Raw genomic sequence first — 25,426 nt, forward strand, 5'->3', positions numbered from 1 at the left:
ACCAGCTGCCAAAATACCTGGAGAGAAAGCAGGGTCTGCATATTGATGCATTTGGTTGGCTTCAGGATGTGTTCAGACCAAAAATCTCTACCTCTGCTCCACATCAGCTGCTCAGAGCAGTGAATGAAAATGGTCACCTTATATCAAAATTTTAAGGTCACAGAATAAGCTGATATGGAATTTCCCTCTATATGCTGTGATTATCATTAATAAATAAAGAAACTGATTTGGACCTATAGCAGGGCAGAACTTAGGTAGGTGGGGAAAACTAAACTGAATGCTGGAGAAAGAAGGCAGAGTCAGAGAGAAGCCATATAGACCTGCCAGAGACAGACACAGGAACTTTAGCTGGTAAGTCACAGTCATGTGGCAATACACAGATGAATAGAAATGGGTTAAATTAATATGTAAGAGTTAGTCGATAAGAAGCTAGAGCTAATGGGCCAGGCAGTGATTTAATTAATACAGTTTCTGTGTGATTATTTCGAGGCTACGTGGCTGGGAACTAACTAGCAGCTCTCTCCTCCAACAAACTGGCACCCATGTAGCCAACTAAAATCCAAGTAAAACCAAAAAAAGCTTAGAAAGGAATTCTAGACACAGAAAAACAAAGTTTAGCCTCATTCTTTTTTTGGCTGGTGGCATGTGGCAGCTGCCTTAGGAGAGGTTTCCCTGATTCAGTGGTAGCAGAAAAAAAAAAGCCACACCGTTTTGAAATGCTGGCTTTCTGGGCCATGCTGCCAGTACAAACCGCTTCTTTCAGGAGGCAAAGCATTTAAATGGAGTTTGTAAGCAGTGGGTTACAAACTGCTTAATGGCTTGACATAGGCCCACTGCAGACTTGGAACTGGGGCCGTGTGCAGAGGTGGTGAACAGACCTCCACCATGTTGGACTGTGTGAAGCAGGCAGTGCCGTATTTCTTCTAGCAATGGTGCTGCTGAAGTTGATAAGGTCTTAGCATTTTAAGAAGCACTTCCGGTCAGAAAATAATTACAGATACACGATAAAGACAAATTCAGATTTTTAAGAAAAAGACCTCTAAATGAGACACAGTGTATTTAAAAAAATGTATGTAGACATGGGAGAGAGAAGAAAAATGTGTATAGCGTTACAAAAAGAAGTAAATAGTTTATAAAAAATGAAACAAAGTCTTTAAAGAGACAGAGTACAAATAGTCATAGATCAAAGGAGTAAAGATAATAAAATAAATATTAAAAAGTAATAGACTATATCGCCATCCTTCACCAGATGAAGGATCTATGGTGATAAGCAAAATATTCATCAGTATGGTTATGGGCCAAGGCCGGTTCAGGCACCCTCTCCTCTGTCCAGAGAACAATCTGAGGATCTCTCCTTGGACCTGGGATCCCATATATAATCAAGTCTCCTGTAAACCCTAAAATGACTCCCTTAGTTGAAATATATTCTTTCCTGATCCCATATTCATCCTTCCTCCCTCCCCCAATCCCGGTCCACCGAGCTTTCCCCATTCCTCCCCTACTCCCTTCTCTCTAACCCACATTGGAGCACCGGACTGAGCCCCCCATGGTCCAAATGAGGAGCAGAAGGAGGAAGAAAATGAAAAAGGAAATAAGGACTGCGAAGGATGCTATCACCCACTGATACAAGGGGACGGATCTAATGAGAGTTTACCAAGGCCAGTTGGACTGGGACTGAACGAGGACATGATCTAACCAGATTCTCGGAATTTGGTCGAATTCTCTGAATGTGGCTGGCCCGAAGTCTTTCTGAAAAGCCATTGACTATGACACTGAGACTTGTTTCCTCTGCATATACTGGATTTTGGGGATCCAGTCTGTTTGAATACTCACCTTCCTGGACCTGGAGGGAGGGGGGAGGAACTTGAACTTCCCACAGGGCAGGAAACCCTGACTGCTCTTTGGGATGGAGAGGAAGGAGGAGAGGGAGTGGGGGGAGTAGGATTGTGTTGGGAAGAGGGGCAGCGGAAATGGAAACTTTTATAATTTAATAAAATTACTTTCAAAAAAAAAGTAATAGACTAAAACAAGCCATGTAAAGATGGAAAATTCAGAGAGTCTGGATTATGTATACTATTGTGTTTTCTTTGAATTTTTTGACTGTGAAAGAGCTAAGTACAGAGAGACAGTTCTTTATATGGGCTGCTAAGTTAAACCAGCATAAGTTATCTTGACTTCAGAATCTGAGACTAGGGATATGTTGCTTTGGAAAATAGGTTCTGTTTTTGTTTTCACAGATGATGAGGATTTCTTCTAGACTAATGTGGCTTAATAGACCAAGGCCCCTGAAAGGTCACTGTAAACCCTCCCCCAAAATACTTCACCCAATAAACAGCAGGAAGCATTTTAGAGAAGAAATATGTCCATATTCCCAAATAGTGTTTATAAATGCTTGTTTACATTTAAAGGGGATATACTATAGAGATTTGCATTGGTATGGATCTTGGTTTATTGATACAGCTTGAAGGTCAATTTTGTTATAATGCATATATGTATATTTCTGCTCTTGATTAAGGTATTGTGATTGTACAGCTCATTTAAAAATACAATGTATAATTGAGAAATATAGGTTAATAGATAATCATTTGTAATAGTCAAGCTTGTAGACATGTGAGTTAGGTTATCTAGATATATAGAGATATATTTCAGTTAAATAGATATTCTTCAATTCTTTCAGAGGCCTTCAGAATGAGACACATCTGCTCCTGGCAGCATCAATTACTTTAAGAGAAAGATGGACATCAAAGAGGCTCCTCATGGAGTTGGTTAGCCATTTGGCCAAGAAACTGCTCTTGCCTGGGCAGCTTGATGAACTGGACATGCAGGACCCACAGAGAAATGACTGCTGGACTTGCCTAAAGATGACCATCCTTCAGGGTTCCTGGTTAATGAAAGCGTCTAAAAGACAGTCTACAGGGCACAAAGGAAAGTGCCTGGCAAACTGCCAATATAGGCAGAACTATTTGCTATATGGAAAAGCCTGTTGGATACTATGGGCCTGTAGGCTGAAAATGGATGTCCCAATGTACAAAAGAATTTGGGTGACCATCCAGGCAGTGAGATATCTCTGTCAATTCTTGAGTTTTGGAACTAGCTTACAATGTACTTCCTGTTTACTTGGGTAATATTATATCCTTCTGGAGTCTTTGATGGAGTTGAAGAATAAATTAATAAAACTAATAGTTTTCCTTAGTTATGTTAAAATAAATATAAATATTGTAACTGTAATTCTTGCTTGATAACTGTTTTGTTATATGTAATTTTACTGTGTTAAAGTTAAAACCTTCCTTTATTACTTAAACAGAAAAGGGGAGGTAATGTGGGATTCTCCTCTGTATGCTATCATTACCATTGATGAGTAAAGAAACTGCTTTGGATCTATAGCAGGGCAGAACTTAGGTAGGCAGGGAAAACTAAACCAAATGCTGTGAGGAAGAAAGGTAGAGTCAGAGAGCAGCTATGTAGCCCTGCCAGAGACAGATGCTGGAACTTTACCCAGTAAGCCACAGTCACATGGCAATACACAGATTAATAGAAATGGGTTAAATTAGTATGTAAGAATTAGGCAATAAGAAGCTAGAGAAAATGGGCCAGGCAGTAAGTTAATTAATACAGCTTCTGTGTGATTATTTTGGGGCTAAGTGGCCCCTTACAACAATGAGCTTTTGTATTAACAAATGCCTGAACAATGACAGTCACATAAAATCCAAATAGGGACCACACTCCTGGATATCAAAGCAGAGCCTGAAAGAACTAGTGCAAAGTAAAGCCTTGAAAGAAAAAAGAAATTCAGTTTTTAAAAATAAATTATTAAATATTAATACATGTATTTAATGTGTTTCAATAAAAAGTCATCCCCCATTCCTTCAACTCTTAATTACTCTTCTACCTTCCCACTTTTCTCACCCAACTTCATGTGCTCTTTTTAAAAACCCACTACTAACCCCACCTAGTGGTGCCCATATGTGCACGAGTGTTAGGATCACAGTCTCTCAGGGACCATACCCCTAGTAGAAATTACTCTCCTCATCCCTGCTGAGACTTTAACTGGTCTGATCTGGGTTAGATCTTGTGCATGCAGTTACCGCTACTATGAGTTCATGTGTGCAATGGGCTTTTCATGTCCAGCAGACACTGTTTCACTGCAGACATTCACTACCTCTGGCCTTTTCAATCTTTCTACTCCCTCTTCTGTAATGGTCCCTGAACCTTGGATGCAGAGGTTATAATAGAGATATCCCATCCAGAGGTGAGTACTCCACAGTATCTTACTCTTTACACACTGACCAGCTGTGGATCTCTGTATTAATCTTCATCTACTGAAAAGAATTTCTCCAATGAGGGTTGGGAGATGCCCTAATATATAAAGATAAAACTAAGAACTTGGGGGACAATATAATAAATACTGTGTCCATTTGGGAAGAATATTAGGTTCTCCTGCAGGACTTGTGACACAGCCAGTCATGATATTTTAACTTCCGTCTTGTTAACCAGACCAACTAGAAAGTAGTTGGTTGCTCCCATAACAGTTGTACCCAGTCTTGTACCAGTGAACATATCTTGCCCTGCCAGCTGGTCTGATAGCTTGTAGTATTCCAGCTGGGTAAAATTATCAGTTACTTTTATCCCCTGATAGCACATATAGAAACTTCCAGCATATGAAATGTGACCATAGCAGTAAACCTTCTAAGTCAGCATCAGCTTAATTTGTCCATGCCCTATTACTCAATCATGTCTTCAGCAAATTGCCTTAACATCAATTTCTAGAGCAGTGGTTCTCAAACTGTGGGTCGCAACCCCTTTGGGAGTCATATATATCATGCATAGCATATACTTACATTACAACTCAATACAGCAGCAAAAGTATAGTTATGAAGTAGCAGCAAAATAATTTTATGGTTGGGGGTTACCAGGACTCGAGGAGAGTCACAGCATAGGAATGTGGAGAACCACTGTTCTAGAGGGTAGAAGAGACAATAATCTATAATCTGTGGGAGGATCTATGGGACCTCACTGACCAAGACTCCACCAGCTCCTATATCTGATACATATTCAGTTTAACAGCAAGATGCAAAGTTAATATATTAAAAATCTATAGCCCTCTTATATACCAGTGACAAACATACCAAGAAGGACACATTACCAGTCATAATGGCCTTAAAATGTATCTTCAAATAAATCTATTTATGGAAGTGGGAGACACATACAATGGCATCTTTAAGACACTGAAGGAAAGCTGAAGAAGATGCTTGAAGATTGAAAGACTTCCTTGTTCATAGTGGGATAAATACTGTCAAGATGGCATCTACAGACACAATGCAACCCCCATCCAATTTCCAATGAAGAAATTGAAATCTTCTCAGAGTTCATATGGAAACACTAAAGACCCAAGATATGCAATACAATTCTGAACAGCAAAATGTACGGACCGTATCAGCATCCCTGATTTTAAGTCACACGATAGAGTCATAGTCATAAAAACAGCATGGAACGGGCATAAAAGCAGAAGCAGTAATCAGTGGAATGGTAGTGAAGACCTACATAAAAATCTACACTACTACAACCACCCAGTTTTTGCCAGAGGTCAAATACACACACTAGGGAAAAGAAAAAACCATTCAACAAATGGTCACACTAGGTAGCTATATGTAAAAAAAAAAAAAGAAACTTGACCATTATCTCTAACCCTCATAAAACTCAGTTCCAAATGGATCAAGAACCTCAACATAAGACATGAAACCTGAATCTTTTGTAGAGAAAGTAGGGAATATATATCAACTAAGGGCCCAGAACACTTCCTAGGACCCAGGTGTTATGACCAATTAACAAATAGGGTCTTATGGAATTTAAAAGTTTATGTACAACAAAAATCACCATCAGCAAAGTGAATACTCAGCCTGCAAAATGGGGGGGAAATATTTACTCCAGCTATGTATCTGGCAAATGGTTATTGTCTAAAGCAGTGGTTCTCAACCTTCCTAATGTTGTGACTCTTTAACACAGTTCCTCATGTTGTAGTAACCCCCAAGTGTAGTAGGATGCCACCTGTTTGTTCCCAGCTGCTCAGCCCTGAAATAACCACACAGAAACTGTATTATTTAAATCACTGCTCAACCAATTACTTACTTGTGTTGCTAACTAGCTTTTACATCTAGAACCAGCCCATTTCCATTCTTTTATATTTTATCACAAGGCTCGTGACCTACCAGCAAGGTTCTGGCTGGTGGTTTGTATCTGTCCCCAACAGTGGTTCTATGGCTTCTCTTCAGTGTGCCTTCTTTCTCCCAGCATTCAGTTTAGTTTTCCCTACCTAGCTCTACTCTACCCTATCACAGGGCAAGGCAGATTCTTTATTAATTAACCAATAAAAGCAACACATATACAAAGGACCTCCCACACCACCCAACCATAAAATTATTTTTGTTGCTCCTTCCTAACTATAATTTTGCTACTATTATAAATAATAATGTAAATATCTGTGTTTTCCAATGGTCTTAGATGATCTATGTGCAAAAAGTCACTTGACCACTATACTATAAATGATCTAGAATATACTGAACAAAACCAAACAAACAAGAAAAATTTAAACACCAAGAAGATGTAGATGTCCTTCTGTATGGTGTGAATATTTTATTACCATTTATTAATAAATAAGCTACTTTGGCCTATGGCAGGGTAGAATATAGCTAGGTGGGAAATCCAAGCAGAGAGGCAGGGAGAAAGAAGGTGGAATTGGGGAAATGCCAACAGCCACTGGAGGTGTAAGATGCCAGAGAATTACTGGTAAGCCACTAGGCACATGGCAATATACAGATTATTATAAATGAGTGGAATTATATGTAGAGTAGTCAGTAAAAAGCCTGAGCCATTGGCAAAACAGTTATAATTAATACTAAGTCTCTGAATTATTATTTCTTAAGTGGCTGTGGGGACCAGTGGCCATGAGGGAAACCAATCCAGTAGGATAGGATGGAACAGAGCAAAGTCTCCAGCTACATTTGGCATACCAAAGTGGGACTCCTGAGTTTTCATATAAGATCCAAAAAATAAAAGGGGGAGGGGAAGGAGTGGTTCGAACACTGCATGGCAGATTCACGCCATGGTACATAGGTGTGTGTCCAAGCTGTGTAGTATTCTACATGACAGACTTGGCTTTTATTCATATAGACCAAAAAGATTTATGGACAGCATGTTACAAGCTGCTTGGCAGCAACATAGAGACATGGATCCACTGCTTCCCAGAGTTGGGGCAGTGAGCATGGCTTCCAGAGCTAGCGGTGACTGTGCCTCCACTATGTTAGAAAGCCAAACAGAGCAGAACCAACAGTCAAAGCTGCAGCTTTGGTCCTAGCCACACCCACTTAGCATTTTGTTGTTGTTGTTTGTTTTTTCGTCTTTGTTTGTTTGTTTTTGTTTTTTATTAATTTATAAAAATTTCCACTTCCTCCCCTCCTCCCAATACCCTCCCACTTTCCCCACTCCCTCTCTTCCTCCCTCTCCAGTCCTAAGAGCAATCAGGGTTTCCTGCCCTGTGGGAAGTTCAAGTTCCTCCCCCCTCCCTCCGGGTCTAGGAAGGTGAGCATCCAAACAGACTAGGATCCCAAAAAGCCAGTACATGCAGATGAAACAAGTCCCAGTGCCATTATCAATGGCTTCTCAGGCAGCCCCCATGTCAGCCACATTCAGAGAATTCGGTTTGATCACCTGCTCGTTCAGTCCCAGTCCAGTTGGCCTTGGTGAGCTCTCATTAGATCAGTCCCCTTATATCAGTGGGTGAATGCACCCCTCGCGGTCCTGACTTCCTTGTTCACGTTCTCCCTCCTTCTTCTCCTCATTTGGACCTTGGGGGCTCAGTCCAGTGCTCCAATGTGGGTCTCTGTCTCTATCTCCATCCATCGCCAGATGAAGGTTCTATAGTGATATGCAAAATATTCATCAGTATGGTTATGGGCCAAGGCCAGTTCAGGCACCCTCTCCTCTGCTGCCCAGGGAACAATCTGGGGACCTCTCCTTGGACCTGGGAATCTCTCTAGAATCAAGTCTCTTGCAAACCCTAAAATGGCTCCCTTAGTTGAGATATATACTTCCCTGCTCCCATATCCATCCTTCCTCCCTCTCCCATCCCATTCCCCCAAGCTATCCTCAATCCTCCCCTTCTCCCTTCTCTCTAACCATCTCCCCTTACTTCCACCCCCACCCCACCTGCCGTGCACCCAAGTTTGCCTGGCAATCTTGTCTACTTCCAATATCCAGGAGGATAACTATATGATTTTCTTCAGGTTCACCTTCTTATTTAGCTTCTCTAGGATCACAAATTATAGGCTCAAAGACCTTTAATTATGGCTAGAATCCACTTATGAGTGAGTACATACCATATTCCTCTTTTTGGGTCTGGGTTACCTCACTCAGTAAAGCATTTTCTATTTCCATCCATTTGCATGCAAAATTCAAGGTGTCATTGTTTTTTACCGCTGAGTAAAACTCTAATGTGTATATGTTCCACACCTTCTTTAACCATTCTTCTATTGAGGGGCACCTAGATTGTTTCCAGGTTCTGGCTATTACAAACAGTGCTGCTATTAACATAGTTGAACAAATGCTTTTATAGTATGATAGGGCATCTCTTGGGTATATTCTCAAGAGTGGAATTGTTGGGTCCTGAGGGAGGTTGACTCCCAGTTTCCTGAGAAACCGCCACACTGATTTCCACAGTGGCTACATAGGAAAATGATTGCTGAGCTTTCCAAAACAAGGTGGGACAGTCCTTCAGGGTTCTTGATTCATGAAAGAGTCTGCCAGATATTCTGCAGGACACAGAAGCAAACAACCAATGAATTTTGCAAAATAGGCAGGACAGTCCTTCAAATTTCCTGCTTCACTGAAATATCTAGGCCTTTAGGCTGAAGATGGATGCCCCAAAGGTACAGAAGAACTTTTGGTGACTGTTTAGTCTGCCAGATGTCTGTCATTTCTAGAGCTTTGGAAGCTGCTTACAATGCACTTCTTGGTTACTTTTGTAATATTATATCTTTCTGGGTTCTTTGATAGAATTGAAGAACAGATAGTTATGATTATAGTGTTCCTTAGTTATGATAAATTAGATATGAAACTTTTAGTTTATACCTGCCTTGAAAGTGGAAGTCAGTTCATGACAAACTAAACATTTGTATAACACTGAAGATGGCAGAGTTCACTGCCCCTCTGTATGCTGTGAATGTATCACCATTTGTTAAGAAAGAAGTTGCTTTGGCCTATGGCCTGGCAGAAAATAGCTAGGCCAGAAATCCAAGCAGAGAGACGAATAGGAAAAATGCAGAGTTGGGGAGACATTAGCAGCTGCAGGAGGTGTAAGATGCCAGAGCATTACCAAGTAAGCCACTGAGCAATTGCAATATGCAGATTACTAGAAATGGGTTAATTGATATTTAGAACTAGCCAATAAGAAGCCTGAGCCATCAGTCAAACAATTATAATTAATATTAAGCCTCTGAACTATTACTTCATAAGTGGCTGTGGGATCTGGTGGATGAGAGAGAAATCAATCCAAAAGGACCAGGCAGGACAAGGAAATGTCTTCAGTTACACCAAGAAAATAATACAGTTAAAAATTGGAGTGTGGCACTAAACAAAGTCCTCAAAAGAAGAAACAGAAATGGTTGACAAACATTTTTTAAATGTCTAGCATCTTTATCCATCATGGAAATGCAAATGAAAATTACTTTGAGATTTTATCTTATCCAAGTCAGAATGACTAAGATTTAAAAAAAAATGACAGCCAAAGTTGGCAAAAATGTTGGGAAAGAGGGACACTTATTCACTGTTGGTGGGAGTGAAAACTGGTGCAGTCACTGTGTAAATCAGTGTGGAGGTTCCTCAAAAGATAGAAATAAATCTACCATATGATCTGGCTTTACCACTTCTGGGAATATTTCAAAAGACTCTATTCCTACTACAGAAAACTTGTCCATCCACAATCATATAGATAGAGAGGTGGATGGATGGATGGATGGATGGATGGATGGATGGATGGATGGATGGATGTGTGGGTGGATAGATGGATGGGTGGATGGATGGATGGATGGATAGATGGATGAATGGGTGGATGGGTGGGTGGATGGATGCATGGATGGATGGATGGGTGGATGGATGGGTGGGTGGGTGGGTGGGTGAATGGGAGGATGGATGAATGAGTGGGTAGGTGGATGGGTGGGTGGATGTATGGATGTATGGATGGATAGATGGGTGGGTGGGTGGGCAGGTGGGTAGGTGGATGGATGGATGGATGGGTGGGTGGATGAGTGGGTGGATGGGTGGATGGGTGGATGGATGGATGGATGGATGGATGGATGGATGGATGGATGGATAGGTGGGTGGATGGGTGGATGGGAGGATGAGCAAAGCAGTTTGTTCACTGTCACCCTATTCACAGTAGCAAGGAAAAGGGAACAGCCTAGGTTGTCTACCAACGATTGTAGCGGGCATGGTCGATCGATAGAATAAACAGACTAATACTATATAAAAGATTTAGCTTTTAATAAAAAAAGGGAAAACTTACACCAGAATCCCAACCATCCAGAACGCTGGATCCAGGCCAGAGAGAGGGAGGGGAAGTGCACCTGCCAGGTTTATAGGTAAACTTTTGCCTTAGGGCAACACGCCCCACGGACAGAATGTGATTGGTTGAACTCCCCTATCAAATGATGAATGGATAATGAAAATGTGGTACATATACACAATGGAACATTATTTAGCTGTAAAAAGGAGACAAGTTATGAAATTTGTAGGTAAATGGATGACACTAGAAGAAATCATAAAGTATTACCTCTACCTAAAAAGACAAACGCAACATGTTCTCTTTCATAAGTGGGTGCTAACTGTGAATCTTTGGATATGTGTGTCTAAATCGGTGTACCCACAGAAGCCAGGAAACTAGTAAGAGGCCATGGGTAATGGGGCAAAGGAATGGGAAGTCAAATGAAGATGGAATGAGGAGGGAAAGGAAATAATGGAACAGCAAGGGTTGACTTGGTTAGGTGAGGGACAGCAGAGAAGAGTAGGGCGTGTGGAGAGAGACGACCAACACTGAAGACCGTTGAAAATCTATTTGGAAACCTGCTACTGTGAATCTTCCCAGAACATATACTTAAACACATGGGAAAGGAATTTAAGAGGAGTCACCCTATATCATCAGGACAACGGCTCTCCCAGATACCAAAGCTTGCAAATAAAGGGCTCTGTGTCAGGAACAGGTTGTAGATTTTTGAGTCGTTGACAGGGTTCTTAAGTTTGCAAAGCAAAGTATTTAGTTTCTTGCCCCAATTTCACCTTCTGTCTTTCTATTCTGTTCTTCCACCAACTTCAGCTGTAGCAGCTAGCTCCTTCAAATCAAAGGATGTTGAACAAATGGTCCCTCTTCTACTGTTCACAGTCCCTCTTATGTGAGTACCACTTATTTTAATATATCTAAGAGTAACAGGAAGGGAAGACTGGAGAAGGAAACTGTGAAATAGAAGCTGAAGGGAAAATAAAGACAGAGCAATAGCAGGGTGGGTAGGGCATGCCGAGTTCCTGCACTGTGTTAAAGTCATTTCCTCTCTTCTCATGACTGGAACAGCTTTTTAAAACCATCATCATTTTCAAATAGTCTGTCCTCTGCTGTCAAGCTTCCTACTGACATCAGTAAGTCATCTGTCTTCTGATCTGGGAGTTATTCCAGATGAATCTGGAGTCGTCAGATAAATCATAAGACATCTTGTTACATTTTAATTTCAGATTAACAGAAAATGTTTGGTTAGTATGTTTGGGACAAACTCGTATCTTTTTTTTCCAAACTCTATTGATTGCTTATCTTCGGAGTTATCTTTGGCAATTTGTATTTTTATTCTCTATATCCAGAAACACTGTTCTAGCAATCTGGAGACTTGGGACACCCCAGCTCAACATAGACATAGTAACAGAATTCATGCTACTTTCAATATCTTTCATGAAAGTCTAGTCTTTACTGGGCCATTTATCAGGACCTGTACTTTCTGTGATTAAACGTTTATTACCATGGTTCCTCCCAAGGGCAGTCCTTGGTGGCATTAACCTTTGAAATTGGAGGTAAACAAGCCCCTGACGTGAAGGGCACACTGGGAAAGGAACGCCACGGTTGGTGAAAGGAACTGCAAACATGGTGCTTGGAATCTTACCTGGTTCTGTATCTGTCTCCAGTAGAGTTCTAACAAGAACTGAGAAGATTCCACAGAGAGCAAACCCCAAACATGACTTCGGCAAGTCGTGCACCTCCAGGTACTGACCCCATGCCCTTGGAAGCCTGTGCAGGTGGGTACACACACACCAACAAGATGGCACGTTATGTCTCATATGAACCAAAGATGGAGAGGATAGGGAAACAGGGGTTAGCAGGAGCTTGCGCACTCTGGTCAGGCAGGTGTGGTGAACAGAGTTAATTTCATGACTACTGAATATTTCTACAGCCAGATAAAGAGAAAGCTTCCCTCTCCTTCCCAAAAGAGACCGAAGCCCTAAATGGAGATGGGGAAGACCAGAGAGCAGGGGTTGGGAGAGTGGGGAGTGACTTCAGTCAATGGACAGTCTGGGGTCTGTGAAGGACACTGGACCCAGTAAAAGCCTGTTGCAGTATGTGTCTCCTTAGCGTGTTGGTGGCTGGGGTTCAAGGGCACTGAACTCTGTCACCTTTAGTGTCATACAAATGTTTGGTCTGTCCTGGACTGACTTCCACTTTCAAGGCAGGAATGAGCTTTCATCTAGAGAATTGGCCTTGCCACTTGTGAACTAAAGAGGCTTGCATATCTGAGGAAGAACTCAAGCTACTTCCCAGATCAGGGCTTCAGGAAACTTCCACTTCCAATCCCTTTCCAGAAAAATGTATAATCCAGGCACACAAGTAAATAAGATGGGTATAAAAATCAAACAGCCACTTATAAAAACTCACAAGTTTATTTTGAAACAATTCCTTGGCATATACAGAATTTTGTCATTTGTGATAGATAAAAACCAGATTTGCATACTAATGTGATGGCTGTTCTTGTTTGTCTAGCAAGTAAAATCCAATTGTATATTAATTTGATGCTTACATACTGGTGAAAGATGGTAGGGAAATACTGAAAGCCTCTATTTTCTATAACCAAATCCTTATGTTTCTATAATAGCAGAAATACTATATGTATAATAAATCCCTTAATTTGTGATATACAATAGTCTTGAGTCTGAGCCTAAGGTCTGGGGCCGCACTCATTAGCACAGGCAATGAACACTACTCAAGCTGTCTGCTCAGAACCAAGGCTGTAGTGATGGAGCCACGTGATTCAGTACAGGCAATCCTGGCCAGAAACTCTTTGGATTCATTGCACATTTGAATTTCAAGTAATTGTTGGCCATGGCTCATTCAGAAACCTTTTGTTTATTATCAAAAAAAATTCTTTTTGCAACCTCCACATTCAGTCATATAAACCCATTGACAAGCTTTGTCACAGATAATTAATTCTCAGTGTCATCTCTGTCTGAGTCCTGCTTCCGGAAACTTGTAGCATTGCCATGACTCCTTAGCAGATACACAGCCTTACTGAATGCTAAGCTACAGTTGTGCGGGTGGCCGCTGGTGAACCCTCAGAGCCTGCATCACCAGCTCAGAGCCCCTAAGTCCTCACTTTCCAGGGACTGCCCTTCCACTTACCTACAGTGTGATTGGCATCAAGTGATTGGCAACCTCCAAAAGTACTACCACGACCATTAATATGTTCAAAATACTCAAACACTAGCACCAACTAGCAGCATAGCTCTGTTGATAGAGTACTGCTTGTTAGTAGGCATGAAGTCCTGGGTTTTGACTTTGCATACACTGGGAACACTAGCACAAACCTAGACTACCAGCATTAGGCATTAAGAAGGTAGAGGCAGGAAGATCATAAGTTCAAGGACATTCTCAGCTACATTGAGGACAATCTCAGTGGGCTCCATGAGGCCCTGTCTCAAACGCTCATACACAACTTGCCTTTCAGTATTCCTTAATAAATCTCCTCCTAAAAGCCAGTGACTTGCAGTAGCTTCCAGGACAATGATCAATGCCTACAGCTTCCAGTCCAAAAAATCCTGACTAAGGGCATAACAGAAGAAGCCTCAAAGAAACTGACCTACCAGAAGGGGGTTGAGTGGGAGGCTTGCTTAGGAACTTGGAAGATGGCCCTGTGGTTGGTATGTTTGCCCTTGGCCACTGATCTCAAGCATGACTCACATCTAGTATGAATTTACATTCTCTATGTCAATGTTTTCTTAAAATAAAGAAACGTAACATTCTATTTACTCATGTTTTATTAAAATTTGGCTTTAAAAACAGTTTTGGTGCTGGGAAGGTAGCTTAGTGGGTGGTGCTTTCCCAGCATGCAGGAAGCCCTGACTTCCATCCCCACCCCCCATAAACTGGGCATGGAGGTTCATACCTATAATCCCAACACTCGGGAGGTGGAGGCAGGAGGATAAAAAGTTCAGAGTCATCCTCAGATACACAGCAAGTTGAAGGGCAGCCTGGGATGAGGGTCTCAAACGGAGGAGGAGGAAGGAAAGAAGGATGAAAAGAAGGAAGGAAGGAAGGAAGGAAGGAAGGAAGGAAGGAAGGAAGGAAGGAAGGAAGGAATGAAGAAAGGAAGGAAGGAAGGAAGGGAAGAATTAAGAGAGAGAGTGAGGAAGGGAAGGAGGATGGAGGGAGGGAAGGGAAAAGGGAGGGAAGGAAGGAGACAAGACAGAAAGAGGGACATTTATAACTTATGAAAAAACTCTTATCGGAACCCTATTTTGATCACTGATGCTATAAACTCCAGATAGCCTGAGAACTCTAAACATCAGGTAGACTGATCTTCTGATCTCAGCATCTGTACAGTGAATCCTCCAACAACTGCGGAACAGGTTCTCTCGTGCAACCACTCACCCACCTGGAATTATGTCTCTCAAAGGCCCAGTCCTCATTCCCAGTACCCAGGAATCTGTTAAGGTTTTTGCAAATTTAGTCAAATTAATGAGGTTCCTAGGGTAGACTTAATCCAATATGGCGGGAGTCCTTACAAAAAGAGACAGACTCAGGGACAGCAGTGCTGGCGGAAGTGGAGGTACTGAAACAGAGAACCGTGGAGAGCCCAGGGCTGCCAACGCATAAGCCTGAATAAAGCAGGCCCTGCTGGCACCTTGAATGGACGTCCCGATTCAAAAGCAGAAGAACTAGACATCTCTGGTGACAATCCAGACAGCTTGTGGCACTTCATTAACAGCTACCCTACCCGATGAATGCACAGCAAAGAAAATGAATGCTAGGATGGATTATGGCTCCTCATCAGGAAGTGGCATACAAGACTAAACTTTTCCAGATTTAATGTTATTAACAGCATTTGATATTATCTCAGCTCCCATTCACTCTATCCAGAGAGTGGCCACGGTTAGAAATCTCAGCTTAAATTTGTGCCCAGCTGCAGCCTGTGAGTGATCACAGCGCGTCTGCCTGCACTGTCCGAATTTGTCCTTGCTGTAGCCATCCGAAATGGGCACTGATCTTTTTCTTGTCTTGTAGATGAAAAGGGAGAGTGTTGGGGAAGAGAAGCGTGTGTGTTGTCCCAGGTCACAAAGCCACTCAGTAGAGAACTCTGATTTAAAACGGGTCTGTTTGGTATTCATCCCCAGGCTCTTAACCATAATGCGTATTGATTTTACTTCACAGTTTGTCCAGCGATGTTTAACCTCTTCAAAAGTTCTTTTCTGTTCGTGGAATAGCTCATTGCTTCAAACTGGGAGGTGACGAGCGTGCCAGAAACACCTGGAGGAACACTTTCCTCCAAGTGTGTAACTCCTTGAAAATCAATAACAGGGACTCACATTCTCATATTCTTGCATGGTCTTTCTCTTGTCTGTCTGTCAGTCTCACATAGCTTATATAACTTCTTCCTTTTCTCAGCCCTGATGTGGGAGTCCCCTCTGTGTGCTGTGATTATCATTAATGAATAAAGAAACTGCTTTGGACCTCTAGCAAGGCAGAACTTAGATAGGCAGGAAAGGCTAGGCTGAATGCTAGGAGAAAGAAGGGCGAAGTCAGAGAAAAGCCATGGAGTCGCTGCTGCCAGAGACAGACGTGTTGAAACTTTTCTGGTAGGCCACGACCTTGTGGTGATGCACAGATTACTAGAAATGGGTTAAATTAAGATGTAAGGGTTAGTCAATAAGAAGTTAGAGCTAACAGGCCAAGCAGTGTTTTAACTAATACAGTTTCTGTGTGATTATTTGGGGTCTAAGCTAGCCAGGTGGCCAGGAACAAACAAGCGGCCTCCTCTTATACAATCCTGCTCCACCCATCTGCCCTTCTCGTATCATTTTGAGCATTACTTATTCATGTGATTTTTTCCTCAGTGCTGTGGTCTAGTTGACTACAATACAGCTTCACAGTTCCCCGCATTTCTCCTTTGGGGCACAGAGCACAATCAAAATGGAGCAATGATTTAAGTCACCACATGAAGCCAGTAAGGGGTCTAAGGGCCTGTAAACCTGCCTTACCAACAGACTCAGTCCACTGTCCTGAGATTAATGCCATGAATAGACCAGGCTGCATCACCTGAGAGGCTAAGAGAGATCTGTGCAGAGTGTAGCATGCGGAGGCATGCTGTCCAGGCCTCTCTCTGCTATTGCACGCACTATTCACTTAGAACCATGAAGTGGCTCTATTGAAGGATCCCAGCTGAATCCAGACTCAACAGTGTTCTTGCTTACATCTGAAAGTCCTCGAAGCTTTGCTTGGAGGGGAGGCCCGCGGTTCTCGAAGATGTTCTGTTACCCTCTTTCATCCACTCCACCCCCCACTCCGACTGGGGCCCCACAAGCTGACAGCTCAGCAATGAGAGATTACCAGCATACTCTCTGCTGCATGTCACCTTCTGCGCGTCTCCTCCTGGATTCCACCGAGAAATAAATCTTCTTTAATTCCCCAGATGATATTTGCTCTGCAAAATGAATTACTGCCTTCCCTGAGACTGAAGAAGTATGAGATATGCCTCTCAATAATTAAGATTGGTCTTTTCCAGTTAAGGAGGGTGAAGTGTGGAAAATGAAGGCCAATCAAAGTTTGTTTTCCCAGGGATGAAGAGCTAAATATGAAAACTTCTTCCAGGTGTTCTCAGGAAATCCTGAAAACTTTTGACTGTCACAAACATGGATGATGGAAAGCAAATCCTTCGCTAAGGATTGGGTCCACTTGTGTGAAAAAATAATGCTGACACGTAAAGGCTGAGCCTGGAATGCCAGCAAACGAGGACAAGCTCCCAGCACACTCCCATCTTTAACTCATGATAGGCGTTACTTTAGGCATCATCCTGAACAAAAGAACAGAGATTATTGATGTGCTAATTCATAAAATCGCAGCCTTTTGTTTTGAATATTCATCCAACATCTAGCGTAGCTTTCCTTCCCAGGCATCTGAATGCCATCCTCCTCAGAAAGCGGAGGCTACCAGCCCACCAGCTGCATCCATCCCACAAATATGTTTCATTTAAACAGCAATGATTTCTTAATGCTTTAAGCGGCTGAGTTGCGCTGAGATGTTAGGACACAATGACTGCCCCCCAAGCCTCGAGGACCTGTCAGCAGCAGAGTTTCTTTCCTGTTCCTGGGTCTGCCTGTTGGCTGCAGCTCCTCAGGACTCTGCAGGAACTCGCTGGCCTCTGCTGGGATTGGCTGAGCTTGGATCCAAATCGCAGGCAAGGCTGCAGTCTGCTCCACCTGTCTCCACAGCCTGGGTCTGCACAATGAGCTTTCCCCTGGCAGATGCAGTACAAGAGGAGTGGAGAGGGACGGGCCCTCCTTAAAGGCACAGCTTATTTTTCCCCATGTATCTTTGGAGGGATGGAGGGAGGGTTGTGCAAATGGCTAAAACCAGAACCAATGAGGTGACTTTAAAAAGCCAAACTAACATAGGCAAATTAGATGACTTCTGCAGGGGCCAGACTTTCCAGTTTAGAGGATTCATACAAACTCACACTTCAAAATCTGCAGGTTAGAGTTTTCTAAATAGGCAGAACAATAGGATACAGCCCTATCTATCTATCTGTCTATCTATCTGTCTATCTATCTATCTATCCATCCATCCATCATTTATCTATGTATCTGTCTACCTACCTATCTAAACATTCATCTATCTATCTATCTATCTATCTATCTATCTATCTATCCATCATCTATCTTTCTTTCATCTATCTATCTATCTATTATTAATTTATCTATCATCTATTAGAAAAAGAGAGGAAGGGAAAGAGGATATTCACATCATGGAGACCCCAGGATGTACCAACTCTAAACTAGGGAACCAAACATGTTAGCTGTATAACTCAGCTCGAGTTTACATGCCTGACTCTTGTGTGATAGTCTTGTTGTACACTGTAAAGATATGTCTCTGACAAGGCAGCTTCTGATTAAAATGATTGCATGACCAATAACTTGGCAGGAGAGAATGGACGGGACTTCCAGGGAGAAAGAGAGACTGTGGGAGGAAGAGAGGCAAGATTCGCCAACCAGACATGGAGGAAATGGGATGCACAGTGCTGAGCAGAGATAATGGGCCACACGTCAGAATGTAGCTGAATATAAACAGTTCAAGTTTTAAGAGGTAGTTGGGAACAAGCCTAAGCTCAGGTCAAGTTTTTATAATTACTACGTCTCTGCGCCATGATTTGGGAACTGGTAGTACAGAGAAAGTCAGGCTATATTTAGTGCCCAAACAAGGCCTTAAAAAGTCTGAAGAAAGTTCTGAACACAGAGGTGCATTCACTGCTTCCCAGTAACCACAATCTCTCAGGCAGTCCCAATGCTTGCAGCACACAGAGATATGTGATCCTTTAAGAGGCCCTGCTGTGTAACCAAGCACTTGAGCATCTGGTATGCTACTCAGTACTAGATAGAAATGCCGACAGCACCAGCATGGGCCCAACAACTTTCCAGAGCTGGGGCAGGTAGGCACAACTCCCTGCCCATACCAAGAGACATGAGACTAGGATCTCATGGGAGACCAAACAGCAGCAGCAGTCCAGAACCAGTGGGGTGGCCTGCTGGACTGACCTGAGGTGGGCAGAGCCAGCTGCCCATGCCATGCGAAAAGTGAGCCATGTAGCAGATGACCTAGACATGTAAGGTTTGGCTCACATGGCCAGACAAGGCTGCAGGTGCAGAGAAAGTCAGGTCAAGACAAAAATCGAACAAAAATCTCTGAACAGGTACAGTATGCTTGAAAATGTGTTTAGATGTTAAGAAAAGAAAGGGAAATGGATATAGACAGTCATATAGAGCAGTTTGAAAATAATGAAGTCTTTAAACAGAGAGTAAAGTAATATATAAAGAATAAGCCAAGTAAGGGTGGGAAATATAGAGTATCTGGACCTTATATATAGTGCTTTATTAACTTTAAAATTTTTAAAGACTAATGAACAAAACATAAGAGTTGCTGAGGGACATTGGATTATGGAAAACACTAAATTAAATCAGCCTATATATTTTAACTTCAGAACGGAAGTCAGAAAATATGTTGCATTGGAAGAAAGGTCATGTTTTTGTTTCCACAGAAAGCCAAACACTATGGATTCTTCAAAATTAATAAAGATCAGAATTGACTGGGAGAGACCTCCTGAAAATCATGGCTGTAGACATGAAGGAAGAAACCAAGAAAAGCTGCAAGACAGGTGACATGTATGTTGATCCGTCTACATGGGACTAGCTCTGAGACTGGATGAGACAGGATAAATCTTGTTGGCTAAAGAGTCTTCATGAGTTACCATTACATGCCATCCTTTCATATGGCATGGATGGAGATTTATATTACAGTTTGTTATGTAATCCAAACTGACTTATAAAGTTGACAGATGTCTTTTATCCATGCAAGCATAGAGCAGAGAATCATCTTAAGATGATTTGTGCATGTCATACATTCCATGTTTGTGTTAATGCATATCTCTATGTTACCTTTAAAAGTTTGTATGTTTTCAGAAATAAAGGACCAGAAATCAATGTAGACATGTAGCCCACATGACCCAGCCTCTCAAAGTGCCTCAGTTGCAGTTTCATCAAAACTCTGCCTCCAGCACAACTTGAAAGCAGCTAGCTGAAATGGCTCAGCCTCACAGACTACTCCAGCCAAGACTTAAGACCAGCTCTGCACTTTCCCATCACACAGATATTGGACAACAAATGATACAGATAGCACTCCCAGGACTTGATCATAATCCCATTTTTTTCAGGGTCTCCTAAAGATTATTTTACCCTCAGACAGAGGGAAGCAGTCTAGAGAGCACAATGCCCATATTCTCAAGAGCTGGGGTGGGTGGTTTTTGGTCTTTCAATGGATTGTGAATGTTTATCATCATTTAGAGTATCAGTTGCAAGTTGTTATTGGTCATGGCCAGGGAGAAAACTAAACAAAGGAGGTTAGATTCAGGAATCTCTTTCTGAAAAGAAAAAAAAAAAGGGGAGATTTAGGAATAACAGAATAAAAAGGGTAGATTATTGAATCTACTTTTAAACTAAAAAGCAACTACTAGTCTCAAAATACTAATATTTTATATCAGTATTGATGTTTGTATATTCATAGAAATTTAAGGTTATTTTTGTTACAACTTACTATAAGGTGTTATACTTATGCAAGTCATTTAAAATTGTAAAGTAAAGTTCCGTTCCTTAAATGCTACTATTACAAACTGTTTAGGATAATTAAAATAGCAATCAAACTTGTAGTAAGGGTTTATTTTGTAAACAAAAATAAGCTTTATTTAGCTTCATGTAATTTAGGGGGATAGGTGGTCTTCGAATACTTCTGAGACCTACAGAATATAACATTTAAGATGTTTCAATAACATAACAGTTTTTCATGACAGTAAACTGTATCTTCTCCTGGTAGCACCAATATACTTCAGAAAAGATGGTGGCTTCGCATCAAAGAATCTCCATATGGAATTTGTTTTCATTGTGACAAATTTAGCCACTGGGCAAGAAATTGCCCTAGATTTGACTGCTGACAATATGCTGTCAAAATTGGACTAGCAGGGCATAAAAGAAAGCAAATGCTAAACTTTTCCAAGACAAGGTGGTCCTTCAAAATTCCTTCTTCACAGAAACATCTGTCAGATATTCTAGACCTGTAGGCTGGAGACAGATACCCCAACATTACAGAGGAACCTTGGGTGACTGTCCAGGTAGCCAGCTGTCGCTGTCATTTCTATAGTTTTGGAATTTGCTTGCTCAGCACTTCCTGTTTACTCATGGAATATTTTATCCTCAGATCTCAGATGGAGGTTGAAGACTAGATAGTTATACTGTTTTCTTTGCTATCAAATTTAGGAAAGAAACTTACAAAAGAGATGTAAAGTTTATAAAACCTGAGAGGCATAAAAGCTTAAGTGTTTATCTAAGAAAAGGTTTTAATATTCAAAATGATATTTTTTAGGTTAGTAATACAAGTTATGATAGATAGTGATCTAGGTACAAAACTCTGAACTCACCAAGATAGTACAGGTAATAAAATACTATCTCCATAGTTGTCAAATACAAATGGACATGGTGAAAACAATCTTTATTTGACAATTGTTCTTATTGTATACAGTTTTACTGTGTTAGAGTTAAAACCTTTCCTTTTTATTTAGACCAAAAGAAGGAAGTGCAGAATTTTTTTTTCAAACTGTGAAGGTGTGTCTTGGACAAGGCACCTCCTAATTAGTTTAATAAAAAACTGAATGATCAACAGATAGGCTGGAGAGACTAGGCAGGACTTCTGGGAAGAGAGTAGAACTCCGGGTAGGAAGAAAGGCAAGATTTGCCAATCAGACACAGAGAAATGGCAGAACATGAATGAGTATAAGCAGGTCAATTTAAGTTTTAAGAGCTGATTGAGAACAAGCCTAAGCTAAGGGCAAACTTTTATAATTAATATGAAGTCTCTGTGTCATTATTTGTGGTCTGACAGTGCAAAGAAAGTCCAGCTACACCTGACGATAGGGTGATCAATTGTGTAAGTACTGATCCACGCCCACGGTACCTAGAAGCAGGACATCACTGCCTTAAAGAGGAATACAAAAAGTCCCAGTTCAAGGAAAGAGAGGAAAAATAGGACATAAACTAAAACAAGATAATAAGTTTGCTGACTCCATGTATTTTTGTTATATTCAGAACTTTGGTGGATTGAGTATATCCAACTACATGGTGGGGTGTTTGTCAGTACTCACTTTATCAACTCAAATAAAAATGTCTTCCAGAGATACATCCAAAACCACTTTATCAAACACCTGCATGTCCTTATCATTCAGTCAAGATGACACACAAAGTTAATCACCTAGCAATTTGGTATCCATGCTCACTTCTTTGAGCCACATTCAGTCCCCCAAATTAAACACACACACACCTGCATTGGACTGGATGAAATGAAAAATGTCTCTCAAGGCTCATATATTTGAACCTTTGGTCCTCAGTTGGTGGTATTTTGAGGTAAGGCTATGGAACCTTTAGTAGGCTAGCCTACTAAAGAAGGCTAGAGGAAGAAGATCACTGGAGGAACTTCACAAGTTTATATCTTACTCTACTTCCATTTCCTTCTCTTGGCTTCCTTTGTGATAAACTTCCAACTTCCTGCCCCATCACTATGCCCTCCTCACACTATGGACTCTCCCCTGCAACCATCAGTCATGATAAACATTTCCTCTGGTAAGCCGCCTTTCATCCTGAGGTCTTAACCAGCAACAGAAAATAGCTAATGTGCTCATGCCGAGGTCAGGGGTGAACCAAATGCACTCAACACCGCTGCATCCAAATAAGAGCCCAAGTCCTTCCCCAGAGATGAAGGTGGAACTCCAGAGTGGTGTTTTCTCTTTTGATCTCCTCTTCTGTAATACTAGGTATAAAATTAACAATGCTTAGATATAAAATAAAGCTAATACGTCTGAGTCAGTTATAACGAAGTAGAAATAGCAAAGATATTTACCCAGTGCACTTTTTTCTACTTTATAATGGATGTGTTTTCATTAAAGACTGAGGATAAAGTCCTGAAAAATGGCAGGCCTCGTTCCGGCAGCTGATCATGCAGCACAACCTTGACAGAGGAAACATCTCCCACTACTACCTATTCTGTCTGTCATTTGCCTACAGCGAGTCCCTCAGCTGGTCCCGCTGTCCTGTTTTCAAACGCAATAGCCCCAATGAGGAAGACAAAGGAGCTCGTGTCCTGTGAGCTGAGATCTATGAATGAATAATTGTCTATACTACAGCTACTTGTAGCAGAATGGAAAGCCCACTGTGCCGCTGTGTCTGGGTTCAAATCCCAGCTCACCACTTACAACCTGTATAACGCTGCCAAAGTCATCCGCTCCTTTGAACGTGCTTTGCTTCATCTCTTGGGATGTCACGGCACTAATTGTGTCAGTGTACATGAAAGTGCCCTGTGAACTGAAACATGCTACATGGGTGTTGGCTGTCATTATGAGCAGGACTCGCCCAGAGGGACTCAAATTACCTTAGCGGTTAAGGACATGGCCAATTTGCATAGCCACCTGGATTGGCACTCTCAATGACTTTGACGGGGGATTAAATGCTTCCACAGTGGGGCAGTTCCAGCCGCTGAAGACCCAGCTGGTGCAGCAGGTTGGGATATACACTGAAATCTGCTTGGAAATACCTGCTGGTCTTTCAGCCATTGTGTTACAAAACCAGGTAGGGGAATCCTTTTATCATTTCTGCGGCTGAATATGCTTTAAACCCCCTGATGGAGCCAAAATTGTCAGACCGAATCCCACTTGTGACGATCCAACCAGGCTAACATGTCGTCTCCTTGTTAACCACTGAGGCTTTTCGGGATGAAATCCTGCAGGCCCTAAAACAGGCAAAACTTGACTTAACTTCAAGGAAAGTTTTGGATTTCAATGGACCTTTGAAGTTCCTTCAAAAGCAATGAGGACTTCAATGAGAGTTTTGCCTGTACAGAGGACCACGGAGGCCGGCCATTTGTCGACATTCAGTTCATCTAGGAGAAGTTGTCTGGTGAAAATTGGTTCAGTTAGGAGGGGCTAAGTGAAGAACGCCAGTTCAAACTCAGTAGGATGAAAATGAGCTGGTTTTAGATGATCAGGCCCTGTCACTTTGTTCTTCTGGCGTTTATGAAGGCGTGTGTTCTATTTGCATTGCCATGAAGGTTGATCGGTGTAATACCTGTAGTAAATTAGAGCCAACACACACTATTTAAGATCTAGGAAAAGCTTATCTCATACGCTGTCTGTCGGCATATACATTTCAATTGTGTAACTAACAAACATTTTAAAATGAAAATCTCCAGACTAGGAACTCAGACTGTTACAGATGAAGGGGAAAACTTCATTTATGTCAAGTGGGTTCTGTGTCATAATAAGCTAAAGCAGCAATTCTTCAAATAGTTTTTAATCACACAATACTTTGCAAATCAAGTTAACAGAAATTGCATATTGGGAATCTTTATCTGAAACATTTCTAGTAGAACACATTATACTACAACTAAATCATTTTTACTATGAAAGTTATTGTTTCCTAATCTGCAGGAAGTGTCAAATGCTGCCCCTGGAAGTTAATTATAGTGAATGTACTTGACCAGGCTCACAGCAGAGTAAACTCCACCAAGCAGCTTCGTACATACCAATATAAATATATAATCTGTCATCTCACCTAATTAAGGATGCAAATACATAAAGACTCCATCTTAAAAATATTTAAACATTAAAAATAATTTATAAATTTGGAATATACATAGAGCAGCCCAAGTCTTTTTAAAATCTCATTCATGGATAGAATACTGATATTCTATAATAGGAATTTTGTTTCTGGATATAGGTAATTTCTAAATTAATGCTGGAGCTCTGGAGTTCTTTCAACTGGAAGTAAGCACCAGATACACACTGAAGCGTGAGCATCCTAACCAAGGACACTGCCCTCGCAGAAGGCACCTCTGCTACAGAGTATTACACTGTTTGGGGCTCGCCATTGTATGAAGACTCATCCATGGTCAAAACAGGACTTCTAAAATGTAATATTTTTCCAGCAAAGCAAATAAACATTGTAATGAATTATAATACTTCTTAGGAACCTAAGAGCTTTATTTAGTCCACAGATTAAGATCTTGGAGGAAATATAATAAATATGCTTTAAAGGTTATGTATCAGTGAGGTGTCAGTGCGCATAAGGATGGTGCATTCTAGTCATAATTAAATTGCGAACCTAATTATAATTTGAGGCTTCCTTTTAATTACAATGCAATATTCTCCTTTCCTAAGAAGCTGACTTGTATAACATCTTTTATCTGTAATTTTCATTTAATTAAAAATATAAATAAATCAAGCTCTCCTGTTTAAAAATATTTACTTTGCACATTAAAAAAGGATTC

General features: G+C 41.3%; 1 long non-coding RNA gene across 1 annotated transcript in view; it reads right to left on the bottom strand.

Moving 5' to 3' along the window:
- Positions 1-19,243: 19,243 nt before the first annotated feature.
- Positions 19,244-25,426, bottom strand: part of LOC146895353 (uncharacterized) — a 44,819-nt gene continuing 38,636 nt past the window's right edge. Inside the window, exon 4 of the long non-coding RNA XR_015737397.1 lies at positions 19,244-24,225. This is a non-coding gene — a long non-coding RNA (uncharacterized LOC146895353). The remainder of the gene's footprint in view (positions 24,226-25,426) is intronic.

The sequence above is a fragment of the Myodes glareolus genome, chromosome 3 (assembly GCF_982192425.1).
Source record: "Myodes glareolus chromosome 3, mMyoGla1.1, whole genome shotgun sequence".
NCBI classification, from domain to species: Eukaryota; Metazoa; Chordata; class Mammalia; order Rodentia; family Cricetidae; genus Myodes; species Myodes glareolus.